General features: G+C 37.8%; 1 long non-coding RNA gene across 1 annotated transcript; it reads left to right on the top strand.

Annotated features, from left to right (window-relative positions):
• The first annotated feature begins 200 nt into the window (after positions 1-200).
• LOC131737208 (uncharacterized) lies at positions 201-22894 on the top strand. Its single transcript, XR_009328793.1, has 2 exons — positions 201-424; positions 22445-22894. It is a non-coding gene; the product is annotated as an uncharacterized LOC131737208 (long non-coding RNA).
• Positions 22895-25974: the final 3080 nt, after the last annotated feature.

The raw sequence follows: 25974 nt of genomic DNA, 5'->3' as shown, positions 1-25974 counted from the left end.
GTAATTTATGAAACCACTATAGTTTAAAAGAAGTAGCCATTACATTAAAGCATGCCACAAAACTCAGACCTTTTTTTTTTTACAAAGCTCCATGTTTTACTGTTAGCTTTGTTTACTGTTAGCTTGTTTTATGTAAATATGACTTGGTCCCCTGTTCTTCTGGAGAGCTCAGACAGTGGTTTATGTAAGAGACCTGTTACCACCATGGACGTCCTGGTACTACAAGGATCTACCATGCTTAAGTTCCTGAAATTAGTCTGCACATGTGTGCAGGCTTCTGCTAATTACTGTAGCTGTAAATGAACCAACAAGTGTAGTGGCAGTATGCTGTAGCAGGAAATGTGGTTTATATCTTAACACAGAAACAACATTTTTCATCGTGGTATCATGATTATTGTAAGACCTTCCATGACTCAATAAAAAGGTAAGATTATGTTGATACAAATGCTGAATTGTAGAAAGAAAATAGTTAATGTGAATTTATTTAACATTTTTCCTATTTCCACAGGAATGTCCAAATACAGAGTCTGCAATGTCTCTTTCACAGTGTCAATTAAGGTTAACAACAAGTCATAATGTGGAATATAAACTATGGGGAATTCAAACTATCACATTTAACGAAGCTGCAACTGCATTTTACTGCTTTGTGACATATGATTAATACATTTGTGCTTTTCCAAAATTAACCAAAGACAAACACCTCATACTGTATAAACATTTATTAATAAGGTGAAAGTTTACTGAAATAACATTTTGAATGCACATAGTCTGGATATGCGGAAACCTACGCAAGCACCAGGTTTGTTGATTAGCTTGTTATGGTTTATAGTTATTAGGTCTTTTAAAAGTGAAAGATATGTATAATGAAAGCCTACTTTATTTTCTGGAGTACAGTAGTCTATAAAGACTAATTTGTGGATAATATTGTTTATAAAAATGTATCATAATATCTAGATTGTATAATTTTTTTATAAATGTGTGCAGAGGAAGCTGCTTCTTATTTTTAGCCAATGAAGGGGTTTGTTCACATTTCCAGACAGCACTGTTATTCAGCCAGCCATAGGGTCCTAAAGGCTACCTGTGACAGACTGACAACCCTGATTGTGGAGGAAATGCCTCCTACCAGTTAATCTTTTACAACAGGTTTAAGTGAATGCATTGAGCTGAATCATTGCAGAACGCAACTGTGCTTAAATGACAGATGGGCGCATTCCACTGGTAGTGTTTTACATAGACTTTAATTGTAAAACAAATAATTGTTAACCATGTTTTCTTGTGAGGTTCAAATGGAACATCTAGTCAAACGATCCAGAACAAGCTATTAAAGCTTCAAAGTACAACTTTTGCAGGGGGTCCCAAACAATTAGGGCTAATGCAAGCATGAGGACTGGTGTAGGGCAAGGGTACTCCACAATATTACATTTCCATGCCTTTGAAAATGATTTGGCGTCAATATATATATATATATATATATATATATATATATATATATATATATATAACAAAAGGGGGCAGCAGTGTGGAGTAGTGGTTAGGGCTCTGGACTCTTGACCAGAGGGTCGTGGATTCAATCCCAGGTGGGGGACACTGCTGCTTTACCTTTGAGCAAGGTACTTTACCAAGACTGCTCCAGTAAAAACCCAACTGTATAAATGGGTAATTGTATGTAAAAATAATGTGATATCTTGTAACAAATGTAAGTCACCCTGGATAAAGGTTTCTGCTAAGAAATAATAATAAAAGCAGTGGTTTAGAATGTGAACATTATATGAGCACTGCTATCTTCTGACAATTTATGTTTCTACTTCAGGGTATTTGGTGATGTGGAAAATAAAGAGAAAGCACAGGTGATTACAATGGATAATTTAGAAACTAAATTTTTACCCCAAGCAATAGTTGGTTTGGGGAAAACAATATTAATTGATGTAATATTATTTAGTGGATGAGTGTTCATTTTAGTGCCCAAGTCTAAAATTCATGCCCAAGTCTGCGGCAATGTCTTTCCATGTTTTCTTTTTTTCAAAGTCGTTCTAATCTTTGTTGGATTTATCATAAAGTATTTTCTGTTTGGCGACACACACAGTTAGATTTTCCATTTTGTTAAGGGGAACTGCAAGAATCCACGTGACTTCCCAGTCGTTTTTCATTGGTCAATGTATTTTTTAACGCACGTCAAATCAGATCAAATCAAACTTGTTTCGATTTCAAAATTAATGCATCACCGTCGTATGACAATTACGGTCTCAGTGTGCCCGGTGCAATAGGGAATGAACATGATCGTTATTTTCTGTTTAGAAATCCAGATGCGTTATCGGATCCAGTGTGGAAAGACCTTTAAGCCTGCTGAATACTATCCCCGATTGAACGATTCCATCTATTTATTTCACAAAGCAATTTAAGCTCAACAGTATTCTTTTTTTAAGCAGTTTAAAAAAAAAAAAAAAACGTTAAATATGTACAGGCAAACACTTTTTTTAAAAAAAAAGAGAGAATATATATATATATATATATATATATATATATATATATATATATATATATATATATATATATATATATATATATATATATATATTATATAGTAAGACAGCAGGGAGGGGGTTAAAGCCTCCCTGAAGAAAAAACATGTGCGGAATGCACATTTGTTTAATTTAATTGTATTGGGCTTTATTGTTTGATTGTGTTACTTTATTGTTTAATTTAAAATTTGTTAGTTTTGTTATTGTTTAATTGTATTTTGCTTTATTGTTAATCAGTTCCATTAATTGTTTTATTGCTTAATTATTCCCTGCACCTGGAGATCATTATTAAATTAGAACCAGGTGCAGGGTATAAAAGGGGAGCAGTCAGTTTGTTCAGGGCTGCTAAGGAGAAGGAGTGCTCTGCTTCCAGGCAATCATTGAAAGGATAAAATGCAAGTGCGCAAGAAGGAGCTAGGTGTTTAATTAGTGTTTTGTTTGTTTTATTGAAAGTGTGCGTAAGCGCTAAACCTCTAATTTCTGTGTGTTGGGTTAGTTTTTAAAGGGGCTAGAACCGCGAGTGGTGTGAATTTGTGTTACTATATATATATATATGTGTATATATGTATGTATATGTATGTATGTATGTATGGAGGCTGTGTGGTCCAGTGGTTAAAGAAAAGGGCTTGTAACCAGGAGGTCCCCGGTTCAAATCCCATCTCAGCCACTGACTCATTGTGTGAGCCTGAGCAAGTCAGTTAATCTCCTTGTGCTTCGTCTTTCGGGTGAGACGTAGTTGTAAGTGACTCTACAGCTGATGCATAGTTCACACACCCTAGTTTCTGTAAGTTGCCTTGGATAAAGGCACCTGATAAATATATGCTGTTTACAAAACTGATGCTTTAGTATGTCAGCCTTTTGTGCAAAACTTGCACGTAAACAAACAAATCTCTTACCGTATTACTATTTTAAAAAAAAAAACTTTTACTCTGGTTTATAAAAGTCATTTAGACTGTGTCAAGCATTTTTCAGGTTAAACAAATTGACCCGTTCCATTAAGGTAAGCCATTTGTTTGTATGCATTACCATGTCTCCGATTGTCTTTCGATTAACAAGTATTGCGATGACTTGCTTTGGTATTTTCAGATGCATACATACAGAATTCTTTTGCTCTGGTGTTAAATGTACCCCGGTGAAGTTAGGTTGATATTGGATATTCGCGCAAAACACGACTATTTCACCCAATGAAAGATGTTATGCTAAGGAGTAATTTAAGCCATGTCTCGTTGATTTGCGAGTTAGCAATCTAGTTATGAACATGAAAAATGCATTCATATTCACTTTACATTGTACAGTAGGTTACGTCATATAATGGTTCATAGCTCCTACATAAAAACTTGCAAATAACAATGCAATATGTATGCTTGAAGTAACATTCTTTTGTGAGCTTTTTTATGTAGGAGTTGAACCATTATGTGCCATAGCCTGTATGTCCAATGTAAGTGAATATGAATGCATATTTTCCATGTGCATAACTAGAGATTACTTCTTACTAAGACTCCAAAAAATGTCTGAAGGTATCTTGTAAGATTATGACCCATTTTTTTCAGTAGCATTGCTTGCATGTGGGCCAATGAGATATCCCTATCTATTAATAGATGTTGACTGTCATGAGCCTTATAAATGTGCTAAATATATTAGAAACAGCACCTAATAATATAGAATAGCAGCTCTAAACAGCCACAACCTTCTCCTTAATGTAAATCTTTAAAAAAATAAACCATTTTAGAATTTGTTGTTTTTTTGAACTGATACATGTGTCATTCTTGATTCTCATTTGATGGATAAATCGGAAAGCTTCACAAATCGCAAATCCGAAAGCTTTAATTCATAAGTTACCTAAAGAATGGGTTCCCCACAATTTATTCCAGACAACTCAACTTGCATTCAGACAAAAGTCACTAAATTAACCTATAAGGAAATGCTTAATTTACAGGGGGGGGGGGGGGGGGGATCAAGCAATATCTGAACTGGCCTGATGGTGTAATAACGGTTGTTGTGTTTTGTTTTTTTTGTTTTGTTTTTTTTAAATGTTTAAATCTTTCCAATGGATTTCTCAGCTATAAAAACCATGCTAAAGATGTTTTTACAGTAAATACAAAAAAAGAAAAAAGTGGAATAGTTTACCAGCAGAGGGCAGTGGGTTCACATCAAGTAATCTTGGTAACAGAAACATCTAAGATCAAATACAGGTCTTGCTTAGCTTTGTATTCTTTATAGTAGTTTGTATGTGTGTGTTTGTGAGGAGTGTTATGTTGAGGCACTTTAATCTCATCTTTCATTAACAACGGAAATAACTCCCAATTAGGATGTTTCAGCTGGGGGCCTTATACAACCACAGCTGATGGCTATGGTTTCAAGGTGTAATTAAAATATCTTTGTGATGTCCACAAAATGTGCCTCTGCCCAGTTTACAGTATAGGTTATCAGCATACCATAAATGGCACACTCAGAATAGGTGAAATACGAAAGGAACCCTTGTCGCTTAGCTGTATTTTCCACTGAATTGTGTGAGCAGGTTGTGTATTCATGTTTGTGAGTTCCTCAAGCAACTGTAAAAGTTGAGGTGCATTGCATTATCAGTCTTTTTTTTTTCTGAAATTTGCCAAACAACCAACAAGTCTCTCAAAGCAGATTCACCCACTGTTAAAGGCTTTGTGCCAAACTGAGTTGTTCACCCATTTTTTGCTGTAAGCATGTCCATAATTTTTCCAGCCTACGTCTATTCTGTCTGTGTATGCTTATCAAAGCCACTGCGATTAAAGTTGTCATTTTTTTCGCTTTGCTGTGGGGTGGCTCCTGTTGGCTTCTGTTCTTCTTTTTCGGTGGCGCTGCAATTTAGATTTTCGCACTGGTTCTTTCTGGCGCTTATGACCGCAACAAAACATTGTGTGCTTTTCATATAAGTGCCTTTTTTTCTCGCTGTGTACATATTTGTTTGGTCAAGAAGTGAGCCCCCCCCCCCCCCCCCCCCCCACACACACACACACACACCCTGTCTCTGGCACCCCTGAGTGCTTGGTATCAAAATAATAGTAATCAATTTACATTTAATCCCATATAAGGATCTTCAAATAGTTATGAGAGACCTATCTGCAAGTGCTGTACTTTGACCCCAATAACACTGTTGGGCTGAAATGACCTGCCATAGGAAGTGAAACAGACTACCTGTAACATTTGGCTATACAAACTGAAAATGTAACCTAGTAGATACCAAAAAAAAAAGAAAATACGTGTTTATAGTTCTTTCAAAACTGCACACATGGTGTCTGTAAGAGAATAAGTTAGAACTAGGGCTTCTGATTTTTAACTGATAAAACACAAAAAAAATTAAATCCGTGCATATCCAAAAAACACTGGAAATGGTTACTCAATTCATTGACTTGACCCCTTTGCCCGTGAAAAAAAATTAATAAAATACAGTAACCTACAAAGAAAAACAATGGCAGTCCCTCCATCCTGACTTATCTCGCATTGATTCATTCTGAATACTTTAAACCCACCCCAACTACTGCGTGGCACCACAGTCCCACATTTCTATTGGAGGATTGTAACACGCATGCAAGATTTAAAATAAGATTACAATTACTGGAGCGGAGGATTGTTCATTCTGACGAGATTTAAACAGAACTGCAAAATGTAAAGAAATGCCTAGACACACAGAAACCCCAGAAGAATATGGCCATGATCATAAGGATTTCGTTGTGGAAGACAAAGGAAAGAAGGTACATGAAGTGTGTTGAGTTACTACTATTGTGATAGAAAAAAATCAAGAATTTTGGAAAGTAAACAAACAGTAATTTCATACAGTATGCAAAAAGCGAAAGACCCTTCCAAAAAAACAATTTACATAAAAATTGAAAATAGCTAAATTAAGCACCAAAAAGTGAAATTAATAAAAACCAAAAAATAGAAGCCCAAGTTATAACTAGAGGCAGTCCAAATCTGCAGATAATGGAATTTGCAGGCTCCCGCAGAATTTGCAGTCTTCCACAGATTCGTCATATTCTGCAGCTACATCGTCGTCATAATTCTCATAAACAGACAGATATTAAATGTTTGGTGTCCTTCAAAAAAGTAAGAGTTAATTAAAGAATGGAGTTAAGGCTTTGAAAATGTGGCCCAATAAAGTCTCATGTAATGTGATTATTTTTTTGTTTGACAGTTCCTAAAGAATTTACTGACACACATTTGATATATTAAGTTACAAGTACTTAACCCATACATTGTTTGATATGCTTATGTTTACTTGATTTATATTTGTATAAGCCATTATTAATACAAATACTAAACATATAAGACCCACTGAAACTGCATTTAAAATGTCTGCAGTTTTATTTTCCTGCAGAATTAATATCTAACAACAAAATTGAAAGTTTACCAAGTACAAAAAAATCTAAAATACAGTGCCTATGACTTTCTGTTGTTCATGTCATCTTAAAGTCTGTGCTTTTGGATTGGAGATTGAAGAAGGATATCTCTCACCCTAGCACCCTTGTGTAATAATAGGTGTTATGTCAGGAAAAATAATTGTGAATCATTACAGTTCGGCCTGAATCCTTTCTCGAGTTGGATTAATGTTTTGAAAGCTGAACACGTCAGGTGAAGGAATATATTTCTTATCACACAGATCTTTTAACTGTCTGTTTTATAGAAAGAGTGGCAAGAAGCATTCCCAACGTCAGTTCTCGGTCCTTGCAGACTGAGTCAGAGAAGGTAAATAAGTCTAGCCAATCCACTAAGGGCTGACCTTTGGGGATCAAAACATTTTAACTGACAGACGCTCTGTCAACAATTTACACTCATAGTAAACGGAATTCTCTGGCTCTGGAATTCTCTGATTCTACATAAAGAAGGAGGGTTTTATGAAGAAGTTATAAAAAAAAAAAAAAAACATTGCAGAAAGACGTGATGGTGGTCCACTATGAAAGGCGCTATATAAAATAAAAATTGATTGATTAAATATTGCCAAGACACAATGGCATGTGCTGTGTTGGTATAAATTTATTGTGCTCTATTACATTTAACTGATATTTCAGGCATTCCAAGGAAATCAGGTTGCCTTAAAAGCATCTTTCCAAGTTAGCCTAAGGATCGCAAAGGAGAAGAAACCCCACACTATAGGAGAGGATCTTATCAAGCCTTGTGTTAAAGACATCTGTAAAAGTCTTTTAGGTTAAGAAGCCAAGAAAGTGGATTTGATCCCCCTGTCTAATGATACAGTAGCAAAATGGATTCTGTATATGTCTTAAGATATTCTGAAAGCTGTTGTAGAGAAAATCCGAGACTACAAAAAGTTTGTTCTGCAGTTGGACGAATCAACAGATGTCACTGGACTGCCTCAGTTAATGGTGTTTGTGAGTGATGGAGATATTCAAGAGGAATTTCTTTTTTGTGACCACTTAGAGACAACTACTAAGGGAGAGGACATGTTCAGGGTTGTGGATTCAAACTTGAAGGACTTGCATTTGGAATGGGGTGATGTGTTGGGATTTGTACAGGTGGTGCTATGAGTATTATGGGTTGTAAATCAGGTTTTATTGCACATGCTGGAAAGCTTGTACCTGGTGTAACAGTGACTCATTGTATTTTGCACAGAGAGGCTCTGGCATCCAAGTCTTTGCAATTAAATGTGGGCAGTGTGTTATATTCAGTTGTCAAAATAATAAACTTGATTAAGAGACGTACAACGCAAGCCAGTTTGTTCAGTGCTCTTTGCAAGGAGATGGGGGCTACCCATGAACATTTGCTGTTCCATACAGAGGTCAGATGGTTATCCAGGGGGAGGGTACTGGATAAATAAGAAAATAAGAACAACATAAAATGTTACAAACGAGAGGAGGCCATTCAGCCCATCTTGCTCGTTTGCTTGTTAGTAGCTTATTGATCCCAGAATCTCATCAAGCAGCTTCTTGAAGGATCCCAGGGTGTCAGCTTCAACAACATTACTGTGGAGTTGGTTCTCCAGGACTCCATTCAGGGGTTTATGGCACGCCTAAAGTTTTGGCATTCTAGACTGGTACTGGAAAAATATGGCATGTTCCCTATACTTTCCGTCTTTCTTGAAGTGAATGGGAATTCCCTTATAGAAAATGTAAAACTTGACATACTGGAGCACATGACAAGGCTGCAGGAAAATTTTCAAAATTATTTCCCGGAAAACATTAGCAAGTTTCAGTGGGTAAGGTCACTAGATCCTCAGACTTGGGTTTAAGTCTGGCTGAGATTGAAGAGTTAATATCAATGCAAGCTAATGACGGCAGCAAAATGCTTTTTGAAGTAAAGACAATCCCTGAGTTCTGGATTTCCCATCTGCAGCAGGAAAAATTTTCATGTTTGGCTAAAAAAGCTATAAATACTCTTTTGCAGTTTGGAACCACCTTTCTGTGTGAATCTGGATTTTCAACTTTGTCATACTTGAAGAACAAGTATAGGAACCAATTGAGGCCAGAGCATGATCTTAGAGTGGCCTTATCAAAGACTGAGCCAAGAATTTACATGCTGGTAGCAAATTTTCAAGAACCTCACTGCTCCCATTAAAAGCCTCATCAAATTGTTTTGTTTTTTCACTCCCTGGGATTTGAACTTTTACTTTATTTTTTCAGTAGTATATTTTAATTAAGTAAATTATTTGCATTGTCAAATATGAGATGAGTCCCAAGAAGGCAGCGAGACATCGTTTTGGGTCCTTAGGTAAGAGTTTAAGAACCTATGGTCTAGTACATTTCACCCAAGACTTCTGCTTCGTTTGCAACTGGTTTGCGATTATTGCGACAGGTGCAACACTTTAGTAAACCTACCCCAATGTTTTTCTTTTTTTCATATCTAACTTTAATGTACAGATATTATTATTATTTGTTTATTTAGCAGACGCCTTTATCCAAGGCAACTTACAGGGACTAGGGTGTGTGAATTATGCATCAGCTGCAGTCACTTACAATTACGTCTCACCCGAAAGACGGGGCACAAGGAGGTTAAGTGACTTGCTCAGGGTCACACAATGAGTCGGTGGCTGAGGTGGGATTTGAACCGGAGACCTCCTGGTTACAAGCCCTTTTCTTTAACCACTGGACCACACAGCCTCCTATATTCAAATTGAATATAGATATTCAAAACAAGTCAGGCCAGCTCTGTGTATTTAGCTGGCTATATATTTAGTATCAAAGGATCACATGAAATGTCTCTTTTGCAATATTATTTACAGTTTCCGAGACAAGGAAACATAAGCTACAGTTATAGGGCTTTATGTACTAATATTACTTACGTGTTCGTAAATACCGTGAATTCATAGCCTTCGTAGAATTTTTGCGTGCAATGTACTAAACAGCTCTTTTTCATGAACAACTACTGTAATATCACTGCAAGTTTAAAGATTTATAACTTCCTTCTGGCAAATATAAATGAGTGGTATAGTGAACAGAAAGAAGTAGTAGGGAAATATAGGATGGAGCTCTGGCTCCTACAGACTCCGATCCTGACGCAACTATGGCACCTGCCAAAAAGGAAAATAAATTTCCACAAAGATGAAATTGACCTGTTAGTTAGTGAAATAGAAAATATATATATATATATATATATATATATATATATATATTATATATATATATATATATATTATTTAACACTTAAAAAAACCATTGAGAAAACAAAGATGGAAAGAAATAACTAACAAAATAAACTCAGTGGGACACTGTAAGCAACAAAAATGGCATGACCTTAGGGGGATTACAAAAAAGAAAGCAGCAGAAAATAAACAAAAGACAAACTGAGTGTGCTGTGTTAAACGTAGCACAGACCCTGAGCACAGCGAAAACAAACCAAAACATAGATCTAAAAGAAAGGGTCCCCAAAAACAGAAAGCATAAATAAAACTAAGCTTGTTTCTACATATAGAAGTTTACCATGGTAAATTTGCACTGTAATTCTCCAGTTTACCATGTGTGTACTTGTCTGTACCCTAACCATGCTTCCCTATGCTTTCAGTGCTTTAATTTAAGAATATCGTACAGAATTTTTGTTTGAGTCTATGTATTTTAGTTGTGTAAAAGTACAGTACATACAGTAGGCTACACAAGTAAATACTTTAGTCGTATTTCAGTTGTCTATACACTACATAATTAATTACTGAAAAGATTTCAGTTTGTGTTTAATTAAAGAACTGCAATGATTTGTTTCACGGGTAGGTCTACTAAGTCACAAAAACCTACGAAAAGTCAAGATACAAAAGAAATATCAATGATACAAAAGAAAAATCAATTTTACATAAGAGCCATAGAGTTCAGGACATTCTGTCTTTACCCCAGGAATCTATCTATGTTACAAATCCAGTAACATATTCAGTGGAAAACATTGAATATGTTGCATTCCATCACACTCACCTAAGCCTCTGAGGAATGTAAACTTTACTTTGGAGCAAGTCTGAAGTTCATTTTGTACCAAATTTGTGTGAGAAGAATTCCATATAAGCAATGAAAAGGGGCACTGTGGTAAGCCATGTGAATAGGAAATGTGTAGAATAAGTAATAAACATGGAGGAGATACATCTCACCTTGCTGGTTTACTGGCAGTATCACTTTATTTACGAGCAGCTTGTTTGTATAAATATTTATACAAACTGACAAAAACTGAAATCCTAGAACACTAGGATTTATACAACTTATTTACTGTAATTTAATAAACTCATTCTTTCAAATATTTAATATATTTTATCCTTAATGTACAATAAATCTCTTGTCAAGAAATTAATACCTAGACATTGAAAAACACTGATACAAATGAACGCAATGCAAGAATAGTAAAATCACAAATGCATTTCTTTAGTTACGGTATTTCTTTCAGCTGCCTATGATTGCAAATGTTATCCTTAGAAAGTTAATTTACATACAGGTTTTTTGAGGGGGGATCAAGGGGGTGTACCTCAAAGGTCTCGTTATTGTGGTTAATATTAGATCAGTGTATATGTGTGACTTGGTGACTTGGATCAAACATAAAACCAAGGTCCTTTTGTAAGTGACTCTGCAGCAGCAGTTGTGATGCGTAGTTCATCCCCTAGTCCCTGTTAGTCACTTTGAATAAAAGCGTCTGCTAAATGACTAATTAATAATTAGTCATTCATGACTTGGTTTCCATGTGTCAGCAGTGTGGAGTAGTGGCTTGACCGGAGGGTTGTGGGGTCAATCCCAGGTAGGGGGACACTGCTGGTGTACGCTTGAGCAAGGTACTTTACCTAGATTGCTCCAATAAAAACCCAACTGTATAAATGGGTAATTGTATGTAAAAATAATGTGATATCATGTAACAATTGTAAGTCAGCCTAGATAAGGGCGTCTGTTAAGAAATAAATGATGATAATGATATATTGGATATAGCTTAGTGTGTTTTTTAAAGGGGGAATCTGCTTGTGGGAGAGACATTTTGCTGCTAAGAAATAAATAATAATAATTTTAAAGTAAACACCTACTGTACCTACCTCACCAAAGAAGCTTCAAGGTAGCTCAGATAGCGCTCCAAACTGGACTATAGTACTTGTCCAAAAAGATATCATGGGAAGAAGATGCAAGTGAGAACCATGTTGACATAATGGGATATTAACCGTCCACATTAGGATTTTCCAAAGATTATAAATCGGTTTGGCTTTGGCCTTTTGGGTATTATTGCTTAAACAGAGTTCTTAAAGCATTCAATGCTGTACTGAGGACTGGGTCATTTTTTATTCTGTACATAAGCAATTAACTAATTTACAGTTTTTACAGCCAACGCTGTCGAGTGACTCACGATTTGTTCTGGCTCTTTGTCATTGTGCAGCTGTACAAAGCTGATGTTTCTGGGGGGGGGATATACTGTGGCCATTCCTGTTGCAACTTTTAGCATGTAGTAGGAGGTTAATAAATGTATCGCTCCTAGTAGCATTGTAATCCCCTAGATGAAATCACATTGGGAATAACAAAGAATATTGCTTGGTTGTTCACATTCCTCACCTCACTGCAAAAATCTTAAATATCTGACCTGACTATGCTAGTGACGCACAATAACTATGTAAATAGCTCTTAACTGCTGATAATACAGTACAGGTATGTTGTAAAATGTTCCAGCTATAGTTTTCAGCTTTATTCTGCCAATATTAACAAACAATGATTAAATGCAACTATCCCTAACAATATTGTAATTTGGTTTGTGAAATACAATGATTCCATGCTTAAAATAAACAAGTTGATGCTTTACCTTTTACAATATGATCTTTTCTACCAAAACATTGACATATATTTAGTGAAAGGGGTTTTTCCAAGAAAGTCTCCCAAACTAGGGAATAGGGTGTGTGGGTATTATTCAATGTAATACAAAAGTCTTTTTTTACTGCTCTGTACACTAGAGGAGTTCATTTATAGATAATGAATACATGCTTTTGCTCATTGATATAAGCAATTGAGAGTAGTCAGGTATAGTTTCAAGTACAAACAGAAATTGATTGGTTAAACCCATTGACTATATGTTTGATATGTACCATTTAAGACCTTTAAGACGTTTGTGTTGACGGCAGGTATTAAATGAAACCGAACAAGCCTATTAATTAAATCAGTTAATTAAACTGAGGAAGATCTTTGTTTTGCGTTGAGTCATTATGACTGTGCTACTCTATTTAATTTAATATCCAACAACTTCAAATGTCTTAAAGAGAGTATCTCCACAGCCCTAGCCCAGATACTACTAGAACAAGGATGATATTGTAAATAATGATCATCATCCTGTCTACTTATATTCTATTAAAGGAAAGAGGACTATAAATAGCTACAAACTAAATCCACCATAATTCAGTACAATTCTACAAAATTTCGCTACCTGGAGGAGGATTAAAACGTCAAGTTACTGACTTTTCTGTTGTACTAATTGTTCATTATGTGTTATTCATGCATAGACTACCGTAAAATAAATATGATGGAGACAAAATATTTACGAGTATATATCCTGAGGACTTTTAATACAGCTTTTAATATCTCCAAAATATCTTTTTTTTGAGACTGAGGTGCTTTTTTTTTTATTGCCATTGTTTCCCTGCTCACTAAAAACAGCCTTTAATTATGGCTTGCTCTAATGATCAGTTTGCGCACAGACTATCATATTTGGAAAGGTGGGTCTTTCCAGTAACCTCCATAAAAGATGGCTGTGGTTTAGGCCACAACTCAAACAGTAATAAAAAATTAAAAAATACTACCATATTTGTGCTGTCATAGTAAAATGATTCTTTGTTTCTGTAAAATTATATTTGATTGCACCAGGATTGCCTCAGAAACCTCAGTCCTAGGGTAGTCCATTGATTAAGGTCTTTGTGATAAATTTAGTAAGACAAAAATAGTAGCCCTCCGCCACCTCAATATAGTTTGAGCAAGATATTTACACCAAAATAAAATAAAATAGGCTAGTGCTTAAGCTAGTTGCAGACCATGTTAAAGAAGAAATGAGAACTTTTAGCCCTCTCCGTATCCAGGTAAAGCTTCAGAACACTGCCTCATATAAAAAAGAATGTGCTAAGCAATGTTTCAGAAAGGGTACCCTAATTGCACATTGCAAAAATCATAATTTGATGGACAGGAAAACCATTACCAACAATTAAGCAGACACTGGACTAAAGAGGTAACTCCTACATTCATGTCGATCTTCCATCAGTGGCATCTTCCATCAGTGGTATGCAAGCCTATCTCTCTTTGCTGGTATGTATGTACTGTAGAGGATTCCTGTTGTGATACTCGTATACTGTGCTACCAATGCCACTAGTACACTATGGATTTGTCATTGTAGTGCATTGCCATTGAAGAGCATTTGGTAAGGGTGGCTCAAGGGATGTGATAGACAGACAGTACAACAGACTGGAGAGACAAGTAAAGCAAACTTAACAGAGATATCAGTGAATGTGTTTGCAAATCTACAGGTTTTTTTTTTTTAACTAAGTTAGTGGAGAAGACTTTAATCTCATTGGTAAAGAGAATATATATTTTTAAAGTTGCAGTTAGGCTGTCCAGTAAATATTTAAGAACAGGTATGTGTCTCGTCCCCCCCCCCCCCCCCAATTTTTTTTTTTTTTTTAAATAAATTGTTTTTCCATCCTTTTCTTTTTAAACCTGTTTAAACCGCCTCTGTCAAGGGTTTTTTTTTTTTTTTTTTTTTTTTTTTTTGAACGTATTGCATAAACATTCTAAAGTAGCTTACAAAAACACATGCACAGCCCAGGGAGCAGAGAGGGCTGCTTATGGGAATTGGAATGCAGGCTAACTCTGAGTTCCACATCTGCACTCACAGTGGTGTTCTTTGTGGCTGCTGGGTAGCCAGCATGGTGTGGTGGCAGATTCCGGAATTTCTGTAGTGCAGATTTGTTTATTTTCTTTTTTTGTGTGTATAGATTATATTACAGTATATATTTAGATACTTTATAAAGAGTGTCATGTAATACCACACACATATAGGTTATGGTTTTAAAGGTGTGATTTTAAATAACTATTGCACAGAGTTTGAAAGGGGAGCATTGCTGAAAGGCAATATCTTGGTTTTAAAGAACTGTTTGATCCATTATGTGAGTGATGTTTATGTAGAACAATACCTTTATTTATTTATAAAGTCTGTCAAAATGACCTTTTCAGCAGGGCTCTACACAAGCTAGCTTTTGTGGAAGTCGTTCGCTATGCACTATTGGAACATGTTTATTTTGACAAACCGCGGTTCCCGCAGGCAGGGGCTACTCGCAGGCAGTGGGATGCGAACCCAGGAGCTCCTGCTCTGAAGCATAGCGCCGATACCGCTGTACAAAAAACCCGGGCTCCCTTGCAGGAGCAGATATTAGGCTTATGTGTTCATTTTTTAGATTGCGTCACCTACCAGCCCTGACCCCTATGCCAGTGCACAGTTTGTCATGATATCCTATAGAGGTGTTCTTGTCCTAATATCATAAAGGCTAAACATGCTGTGGCACTGTAACAGGGGTCTTGCTGCCCGTGATGTAAGGAGTACTTGCAATGACTGACTGATTGAATAATCTGGATGACGCGGATGTGTGTTCAGTGCTTCATTGACAGGAGATGGAGACAGAAGGTTGCCAGCCAATCAAACGCCACCAAGTATGCCTCTGGGTCATCCTCCACCATAATTTTCTGCGTCCTCGCCTTTGGGGCTGTCATGGTAGGTCCCGCTGATACTGTGGGTGGTATCGTCAGCCCGACCCTCTCGATCAGCGCGGTGTACCTCTCCTCGCTCCGTCTCTCCTCAGCCTCGCGTCTGCTGTCCAGCTGCTCCAGCAGTGCCGACAGTACTGCGTAGTCCATCCCACTTCTAACACCACGTGTGGCAAAGTGGTGAGTGGATACAGGTGAGTGCAGTGCAGGTTTGAATCACACAGACACTTACTAACAGGTGCAAGGGTGTTTATTGATAAATTACAATGTCCAGAGCCTTAAATGCAAATACCTGTAAATAATAATGTTGGAAGTGATTACAGCAGCGTGTATCACTTCAGTTTTTGTAAACTCCCACGGGTTTGACCCGCAACCAAAAAGTCCAGTTTTATCACCCACACAAAACACAGACACAGTTCCTATGGTGCGTGATTTAAGTGCTTGTGGTGAAAAGACAGTACGTTGTGAAACAGGGAAGTGCTGGTGTCCGGATTTGTTGCTGGCCTGCGGCTGCAGCTCCGGATAGTGTGTCTTAATGACACAAACAGAACAATGTTACAAGACAGTCTAACAAATACAACACTCGCGGTTCTCACAAATTGCAGGGTTTCCTTTTGGTTCTTTCTAACCATTCACAAAAGGAACAGATCACGTACGCTAGCCCCCTATTTATATCGTCGCTCATGACCCCTAAGTTAACGAGCGCATCCGCTCCTCCAATCCTCGGATGTCACACCGTTTACCGTCGGGGTCATTGAGTTTGGATACCGTAGCTCCGTTCCTCTCCTAAATGACCGACTTCCACCTACCCTACGGAATAAATTGTCGTGCCATTTATTTAAGGGTACTCTTCCTCTTACACCGTGCCCTCACAGGTCGAGAGGGAGATCTAACACCAAGAATCATTCGATCTCTGTCACGATAGTGCTTTACATTTATTGTGCTGTTTCCATTCTGCTGGAGAGACCCACCTCCTCGTGCATTTTGGTTACACATGGCCAATTTAACCACTGCGTCCTGTAAAGTTATCCATTTGAAAATACAGTAGAACAGCCTTTCCAGTCACTCAAGCAAAAACATTGTTTTCCAGGGTTATGTTGCATGACTACCCAAATGAAATTGGGCCAGGTTTTGAAAACCTCAAATCAGTGATTGATATGTCTGTCTGGTGTCAGTGAAATTATTATTTTTATTTATTTCTTAGCAGATGCCCTTACCCAGGGCGACTTACAGTTGTATACAAAAATACATATCAAGAATTACAGTACAATTAAGAGCAAGATACAAAATACAGTGACTTCAGTCCTAATAAGAGCAAATACAAAACACAGTACGATTTGATATCGGGGCAGTTCAAGAGCAGATAAGTGTTGATAGTTACATCAGAGTTAGATAAGAGTGCAAGTGAAATACAAAATACTACAGATTGGGTTAAGTGCAGGATCAAATACAGTAAAATAGGGAGCGGATAAGTGCAAGTTAAAGTGCATTAAAGGCAGAATGCTATATAGACCAAAAGTGTTTTTTGAATAGGTGTATCTCGGAGGCGTTGGAAGGTGATCAGGGACTGGGCAGTCCTGACATCCGTTAGGAAAGTTGTTCCACCACTGTGGTGCAGTCTGGTCAAGGTATCGGTAGGTGAGTACAAGAAATGGATGCGAGCGGTGATCGGGAGCCAGTGGAGTGAGCGGAGCAGTGGAGTACCGTGGGAGAAGCGAGGCAGAGAGAACACCAGGTGAGCAGTGGAGTTCTGGATGAACTACTGTGGCTTTGGTCTATTAATTATTTATAAAAAGAATATATTTTTGGAAAATAACCTTACACATGCTGTACAAAATCATCATTTACTTTCGTGGTATTTTTAATTGCAGTGAAGGGTACTGACCTGAACACTGCACTGTTTAACATGCTCAATATAGTACAGTACACTTTTGCAGTCATGCCTTTTCTATTATCTTCATTACAAAAACTGACAGAAGATACAGAGGTTGGTTTTATGTTAAGTAAATGGATAACAGTAGTAATGTAATAACTCATGTTTAAATATGGCAGTCTTTACTGTTTATCGGTACAGTGAGCATAATACTGTATGTATATTTTAACAGACAAATCACACTGGGGATTGTCTGACTATGAATGCATTGTTTCTATCCTCAAGGCATAGACCCTGCCCACAATGTACCATTTTTAGCATGGTGGTTACCAGGGTTACCAATTTGGACAATGAAGACCCTTTTTTAAATGAATTTCATACAGGAATGCAATTATTTTAACAGTATGAACTAGCAAGATACTATTCATAGCAATAATCTAACAGCTTCTCATTGCAATTTGTTTTTTTTTTTGTCTTGATCTTGCTCTTGTTTTAAAGAGCCTGTTGTGAACTAAGAAAAACAAATGTTTTTTAAAGTTTAAAATATACCTAACCAAATCTGACCTACTTTTTCATGTCTCTATATATGCATCTAAAACATCTAGACTATTAAAGTCTTACCATTATGGTCCAACTCATATTTAACATACTATAGGTAATTATTCATTTTCCATAGTCTACATAACTTTGACAAAGAGCAAGCTTTATTTAAAAGTAAAGATGGCTCTTGCATGCAAACATTCTATCCCAGTTTTTTGTTTAAAGCATTTTTCAATTTCTCGCTTTTAAAAGCACGTTGCCCTTGTGACAGCTGCAGTAGACTGCTTTTGTTAGGAGTTGTGTGCAGTTGCACAAGAATAAAAACCTTGCGCAGAAGCAGGCCATATGCGTTATTGTTCAACATGATAAATTTTAATTTTAAAGAAAAAAAAGAGGGCACTTCACAGAAAAATATTTAAAAAATGCAGGCAATGGGGATAGAATGTTTTAACATTTAATCATCTTCTGTGCACCATTTTGTTTGTCAGGACTAAATGTTCTAATGTAGCTAGCCCAATGGCGTGCTCACTTAGTTCAATTCCTTGGATTTACAGTCTAAAGCTTGACTTGCAAGCATTTCAATGCCACTTTACTTCACATTCATACTGTAAAGTTCTGTTTTATATAGTAGCAGTACTACAAAGCATCACCTACTCCCTTTTAGTAACAGATTGAAATACAATTGATAAAGTACAGTGCTGTATGCCTGTTATCTTTTTAATAGTGTACAGTACTGTGTTTGAGAGAAAGTTGTTGACTCATTTTCAGTGATGGACTCACATTGCCTCTCAGTTTAATCCATTCCTGGTTTTACAGTGAGTAATTGCTTATGAGTTTGATGCAAATTATATGCTGGAGTAATGACACATCTGGCTCAGTGTTCAGGAAACTCATTTATGAAGTGTAACAGATGTTTTAAAATGATATAACAAGATAAATGTCTTCTGGATTATTACCAATTGTTAAACAATGGAATATGCTGTTCATAAATAACTGTTTAATGTTGTTTGTATTTAAAAAATGATTCTAAGGAAAAAATGTCTGAGGGGAGATTTTAATTGTCAAACAAATGCAAAAAAAGCTTTTGAGGCAGCTTGTTCACTGCCCAAGGATTCATACTATGTTGCTATAGCATCACAGCTGAGAAAGTGGGTCTGGTATCTCTCTCCTCATACAAAGTCAATAGGCTTTTGCAGCTCTTGAATTATAGCATTAACATATAAATAGAGTTTAAAGGAAGGCTAGTGTGACACGTTGATGCATTCCTTAGCGCTGTCTTTGGAAACTAGCTAAATAACACGTAAATTAAGCAACTTTCATACACGACACCCATTAAAGTAGAAAGATAATATTTTACAATGAGTTTTCCAAAAATATATCATTAATCAGTCTCTATTGAAGGTGAGGAGTAATCGTTTAAAAATACATTTTAAAGCTGTTGACATGGTTTGCAAACAACTTGTTGACAAAGAGAAGGGTTTTGTCAATTGCCTTTATCATTGTGCTTGTATACCTTCGCAGTGCAACAGGGTTCAAATGGCATTTCTTCCCTTATTATAAATCATAAGAAATCAACCAATCACAGTTACAGATTTGTCAAAATTCCAGTACATCTTATTCTGTGTATTAGAAAATTACTCTGGGGTATTTATAATAAGTTAATACTTGTAAATACTTTAATACGTGTGCAAGGTGCCTCGTACTACAATAGTCAATTCACTTTCCCAAACAGCACAAGATCACATACACAATAACGGAAACCCTACACATGATGTATTAATACACCCCTGTACTGGCTATTTCTTTTGCTAATGTTATATTTTAAACAATGATGACATTTGTCATCCTCCCCCTATGAACTAGGACATCAATATGACTCGCAACAAGCTATTGGTTTCTTCCTCTCCCTGTTAATATTAACTACCATTCAAAGTAACTGGCCAATACATGATGTAATTTAGTGAGTATTGTACTATAACACTTACCCACTCAGACATGTACTGATGACAAACAGCTGGTTTCTGCATTGCCTGTTTAAAAGTATGTCAATTAAAGAGCCACTTGGCCAGACAACAGGCTTACTGCAGTTGTGAAGTATTTCTATTAGAATTGAATTATGTAGTGTGTCTAACACTTCTACACTAACCTCCAAAGGGGATACAGGCAAGCAGTCTATGAGAAATGTGTGCTTTCTTGTGTATGTCCTGATTGCCTTAACAGGGGTGCAAATTTAGCGCTAGGGTGCCTCGTATAGCGCCAGCAACATTAAACTGGTGCGCCAGTGTACTTGTTTAATTTTATTTAAAAAAAATTGTATTCCTTAGCAACCATAGATGATGATAGTTTCTTATTGGGTCTGGATGACTCACATGACCTACCCACACTCATCCATAAAACACTAAAAACTAACTGAAGAACGGGGAGAAGGGTGCTTGATTAGGGCGGGTTTGTTAATTTAGCACCAGTAAGGTCTCTGGAGCTAAACTTTCAAAACAGTTTAGCACCAATTGGTAAAAAATAAGGAATTAGGTCATTAGCTAGAATCCCTCTAATACAAGTGGTTTTGTCGGTTGCAGAGTCAAATGCTGGTCATGACTCAGAGAAAATGCCACGACCCATGTGGTGGGTTGTGTTTTGAGGAGAGTAAGGTGTTAGATCACAAGCAGGAGTTCAGTTTCTACTACCATGGCTAACCAATATTACAGGCAATCCATGACTCCAATATTAATTAATTAATTGTTAGTTAATTGTCAACAATATTTTATTCCTTATTAAAAAGTAAGTACATATTTGACTGCATGCCACTTTTGGCTGTTTGGATTCTATTCAACAAGCCCATAGCTATTTGAGACTGAAAAGAATGGTTTAAAATACCTATGTGTGATACCTATGTGTGATGCAGGCCCGGCGCCAGGAACTGCACCATGGGTGGGGTGGGGGTGGGTGCCATGTTTTCTGTCGGAGGGGGTGGTCTGTTTATGATAGCACAGAACCCCATATATATAGAGCGACTTACAATCGTAAGCAAATACATTTCAAGTATCACAGTACAAGTAATAATACAATTAAGAGCAAGATAAATACAATGACTTTGGTTCAAGTAAGTACAAGTGTGACAAAATACAATTCAATAATACAGCATTAAACTTGTTCATTACTGCATCTTTCCACACGTCACGGAACTTGCACATCTAATCCTTCTCAAAGGATTATGGCGGTTATCTACGTTGAATGGGACCATAGAAGGGGGTTACTCAGGTGTGGACATTCTGGGCATTGCAAATGGAAAATACATGGATAACTATTGAAGCAGACACACACATCATAGCAGAAATACAAAGTTGACCAAAACGAACTAAAATGCTCTCCAACTTGTAGTGTGTAAATTCATGTTTATTAAAGATGGGAGAAGAACAAACTGGGGGGGGGGGGGCACAAGGTTATAATTTCATCTAGTTCCCCCCCCTCCAGACATTGCACAACACAAGCTGTGTATTTTATAGCATATACCTGGGTGTTTTGGATGTGGTGATGAGCTGTCATCCAATGATGTGTTAGTTCAGCTATAATAGTAGCATAAATTAATCCAAAACTATCCACACCAGAATTTTTAGCATTTTGAAGTATAGTGTCTCTTGATATGCTTTTTAAATAAAGCGATGAAGCTAACTTTAAAACTTAAAAATATCAGTAATATTAGTTGATCTTGTTGGTCAGTCTGAGACTTCAGCCTGGAGGAACTGGCTGCAAAATCTAGCTGTCTGACTCCTAAATAAGTGGTAAGGCATTTTAGAATTGTGTCACTTATGCAGTAATTACAATTGTGCACATGTGTTCTTGAAGTACTAACAGATTTGCTTTTTTTCAAAAAAAGATTAGGACATAAGAGCTTGTCAAAAGCCTTTAATCAGTTCCTCGTGTCAAAGATTGAATGTGTTCTGGTCATGTGGAATCTAATCAGGGAATTATAAACAAATCTCAACTGAAGAGAAATCAGCATCATACAAAAATCCCTGCTTTATATAAACACAAATCAAGCCTTACATAAATCAATTGAAAACATCAAGACAATGGCAATGCTGATGCTATTCAGTAGTACAGTAAATATTCTGTTTGATATGCTGTACCAGGCGGTTTAAGGTGTCCCCTCATGGACAGAGGTAAGTCTGAGCCCCACTACCCCTGTAAGTTTAGTTAAGACTCCAGGGGAGCTAGGTTTTGCTTTGTGTTTTCATTTTCTGTTTCTTCTGAATCTATACAGCCTAAAAAGAAGAAGAGTCAGAGGCGACTTAATAGAGGTATTTAAAATTGTCAAGGAGTTTAACAAAGTAACTACTGATAATTATTTTTCACAGCTCACAGAGAACAGAACCAGGGGCCAGGGGTGGGAGCTGAAGAAGGGCATCTTCAGAACTGAGGGGAGAAGCAGCTTTTTCACAGAAAGGATGGTGAACCATTGGAACAGGCTGCCGTACAATGTTGATCAGATCCCTCAAGAATAGACTGGATGTTGTCATGAACAATATTGTATAACCCTCTGTGACCACAATAAGACCTTTAGCTAGCCGTCTGGAGGAAGGGCAGCCCGTCTCACCACGGATTCCCAGAGGTTTAATTTCCCCTACTAACCTGGTTAAGGGTTTTTGTTTTTCTTCTCCTGAGTGCTAATGGACCACACTGGCACAAAAGCGAGCAAGCACAGGCCTTTTGTCATTCTTGAATTTCTTATGTTCTTATGTACGTTTAGTGAAAGGGCCACAACCACAGTTTAATAAACAGACGCCAAGTGGCGTTGAAAAGTAAAAGACTGTTTCCTGCCTGTTCCTTTCACCATCACAAAGTACAGACATTTTAGCTGACAGGGTACACCCATGCTACCAAAACCACAAGAGGCTCTCTCACATATATTAAACATGGCAAACGATAGTAAAGTTTGGTAAATGCATAGTATAATCATGGAAAAATTGCACATTTACCATTGTAAAACTTATTAGGGACCCTTATTAAAATGCCATGGTATAGTGTAAAAAAATATAACCCTAGTATACTGTGCACCTCATATACTATGTGCAACAAGCAGTCATTCTCCATAAAGTGGTGTATTTATACTCTGGCAATTATTGTATACACATGTTTCTTTTTACAGTATTAATGAGGGATGGGGAAACTAAGATATATGATGGTGCAATGTAAGAAATATGTGATAGCTTAACTGACAAATGAAAAAGTATGACGAAAATGGTTGCAGAAATTAAAAACTTGATTCCAGAAAATGTAGCACATCATTTCTTGGTACAATGTCAACTTCATTCATGGTTCCAGCTGTTTATCAGCTGTAATATTCAAATTGTCTAAATAAACTTTGTCTAATAATAATATTTTTGTTAAGAACCCCCAGGTTTCAAACAACAAACACATATTTTGTAAACCTATCGGATACCAGGGCAACAATGGGAATGATCATCGGTCATTTCAATTCACCCAATACATCATTCACTTTTTTTGCAATGTGCTCACTGTGTGTGGCTTTCCTTCATATTTTCAACAAGGAATTGGTCAGAAATATGTAACCTTGTATAAAACATGTCTCTATGGTTACTATTTGCATCATAAACAGAGATTAAAATTACCAGGTGATAGCAAAGGTCAGTTTATTTAGCAATCTGATGTTTCCAATGTTTGCCATTCCTCTTTGTTAATTATTATCACTGAGCTCACCCTCAGTATAAATTGCTCCCCCAGCAAGCCAACACATTTTCACCAGGATATGGAATTCCTGCCATGCAGTATTTTCCCTCTTTAAACCACCAGTGATTGATGTTACCTGGTGTCTTAAAGAGGCAGCACTGTACAGGATCTTTAGATGTGCATGTTTTTGTTTTTTTTTCCAAATGTAACTTTCAGTCAGGACAATCTTGTGTTAAATAACCACCTTTATTATAATACAAAATCTTACAGATTTCCAAAAACATTGAACCCAAACAATGGGTGAAGAAAAATAAAAAGTAGAATAAAAATAATTGGAGCACAGCCGCATCCTTCTGCACATTACAGTTCCACCTGCTAAATACAAAGAATAAAATAATAAATCTATGCAACGTGTTCAACCTGATGACCAAAAAATATTAGGCAGAGGAGAAGGCTGGGAGTGAGGTGGTGGTTGGGGAGGCGGTGATAATTCGAAGCACAGAAGGACTGTGCTTGTGAAGTAGGTTTATATACTTCATAGGTTTAGGGAAACTTGACGACAATTGACATAAATGCAATGTACTAGGAACTGCATTAATAATACTATAGATTTCCTACCTGAAAATCTTGCAAGCTTTATATTAATGCCAAGAAAGCTATAGGTGTCTGTAGAAGGGCTGGGGCCATGCACATAAGGAGGGGGCTTCTGTGATTATTGTAAATACGAGTGTTGTGATTGTAGAAATAAATAATGGGACAATAGTGGGATTGTTTTAAATGGGGAACCTGACGCTCTGTGTGTAGCAGTCTGCCTGCTGTGTTTAGTTGCGGGAACTAGCAGCTTGTGTGTACCAGCTGCGAGCTCCTAATCAGCAGGTGGACGTGGTGCAGTGGAGCGCAAGGCATAAAAGGGTCCAGATTATACATATCAGGGCTGCTGTAAGCCATAGAGGTCAGAGCGCTGCTCCTGCTGAAGCATGCTGTGCTGAACGACTGGGTTCAGGAAAAAAAGGTTTGGTTCCGGGAGAAGGAAGCTGCAATGCACCAACGATCAAGTGTAGATCCGAGGTTGGCGTTGGGTGAACTGCCCGAGGAACAGGGAGTTAGTTTCGGGATAGATCCCACCCAGTATAGCAGTCAGGTGTGGAAGTGGGACCTCCATTTATTAGCAGAGTATTGCGAGCCGTTTTCACGGCACCTTTATTTTGACATTTTTTTTTTGTGTTTATTTTGCTTTTTGTACGCTGGGCCGTATCCCATGTGAGCTGCCATTGCTGGTAGCATAACGTGGGGTTCCTGTGTGTGTAAATAAACCTGCACGCCTGTGGGGTGTGTCACTCCCAACCTTCTGTCTCCATCTCCTGTCAATGAAGCAGTGAACACACATCCACGTCATCCAGATCATTCAATCAGTCAGTCATTGCAAGTACTCCTTACATCACGGGTAGCAACACCCCTGTTACAGTGCCATGGCCCTGAGAGTTCTGGGCGAGCCAATTGGGACCCTGCCTGATTGGTGAAGCACAGGCAGCATACCAGGCAATGGCTGATGACGACGCCGCTCAATACGACCTAATAAAGCTGGCCATTCTCCGCCGTCTCAACATCAAGGAGGAAACTCACCGGGTGAGGTTCAGGGGGTACAAGGGGTCCCCGATAACATGCCGCAGGGTGGTCGTGCAAAAACTCTGTGACCACATAGTACACTGGCTCAACCCTGCTCAGAAGACAAGCGCCCAGATGGGCGAGACCATTGTAATTGAGCAGTTTTGCCATGTGGTCGGCGCTGAGACCCAAGCGTGGATACGGCACCACAACCCCGACACCCTGGAGCAGGCAGTGAAACTTGCTGAGAACTTCGAGGACTCCCTGACATCAGACCAGATAGGGCTACTCACCACTCCAGCCCAACGGAGCATCATCTCACCACCCCCTCTCTCTGCACCTCCACCCCCACCACGGGAACCAGGTCACAGACCTTCTAGACCGCTGCCCCAATGGGCAACCTTGCCTCCCCTCCATGGAGACCAAGGTTGAACCCCTCTGTGCCCTCCTTTCCCCCTATCTGTTTTAGGTGCCACCAGCCGGGTCATCAGGCCAAGTCATGCCCATCTGCGATGGGGTGTGACGTGGCCGCATGCAATCTGGCATCAGAAGCGGGTAAGCGAGGGAAAAATGGTCGGGAGGAGCCTTGTAT

This window comes from Acipenser ruthenus, chromosome 5 (genome assembly GCF_902713425.1).
Source record: "Acipenser ruthenus chromosome 5, fAciRut3.2 maternal haplotype, whole genome shotgun sequence".
In the NCBI taxonomy this organism is placed as follows: domain Eukaryota; kingdom Metazoa; phylum Chordata; class Actinopteri; order Acipenseriformes; family Acipenseridae; genus Acipenser; species Acipenser ruthenus.
This window is presented reverse-complemented; position numbering and strand designations above follow the sequence as displayed.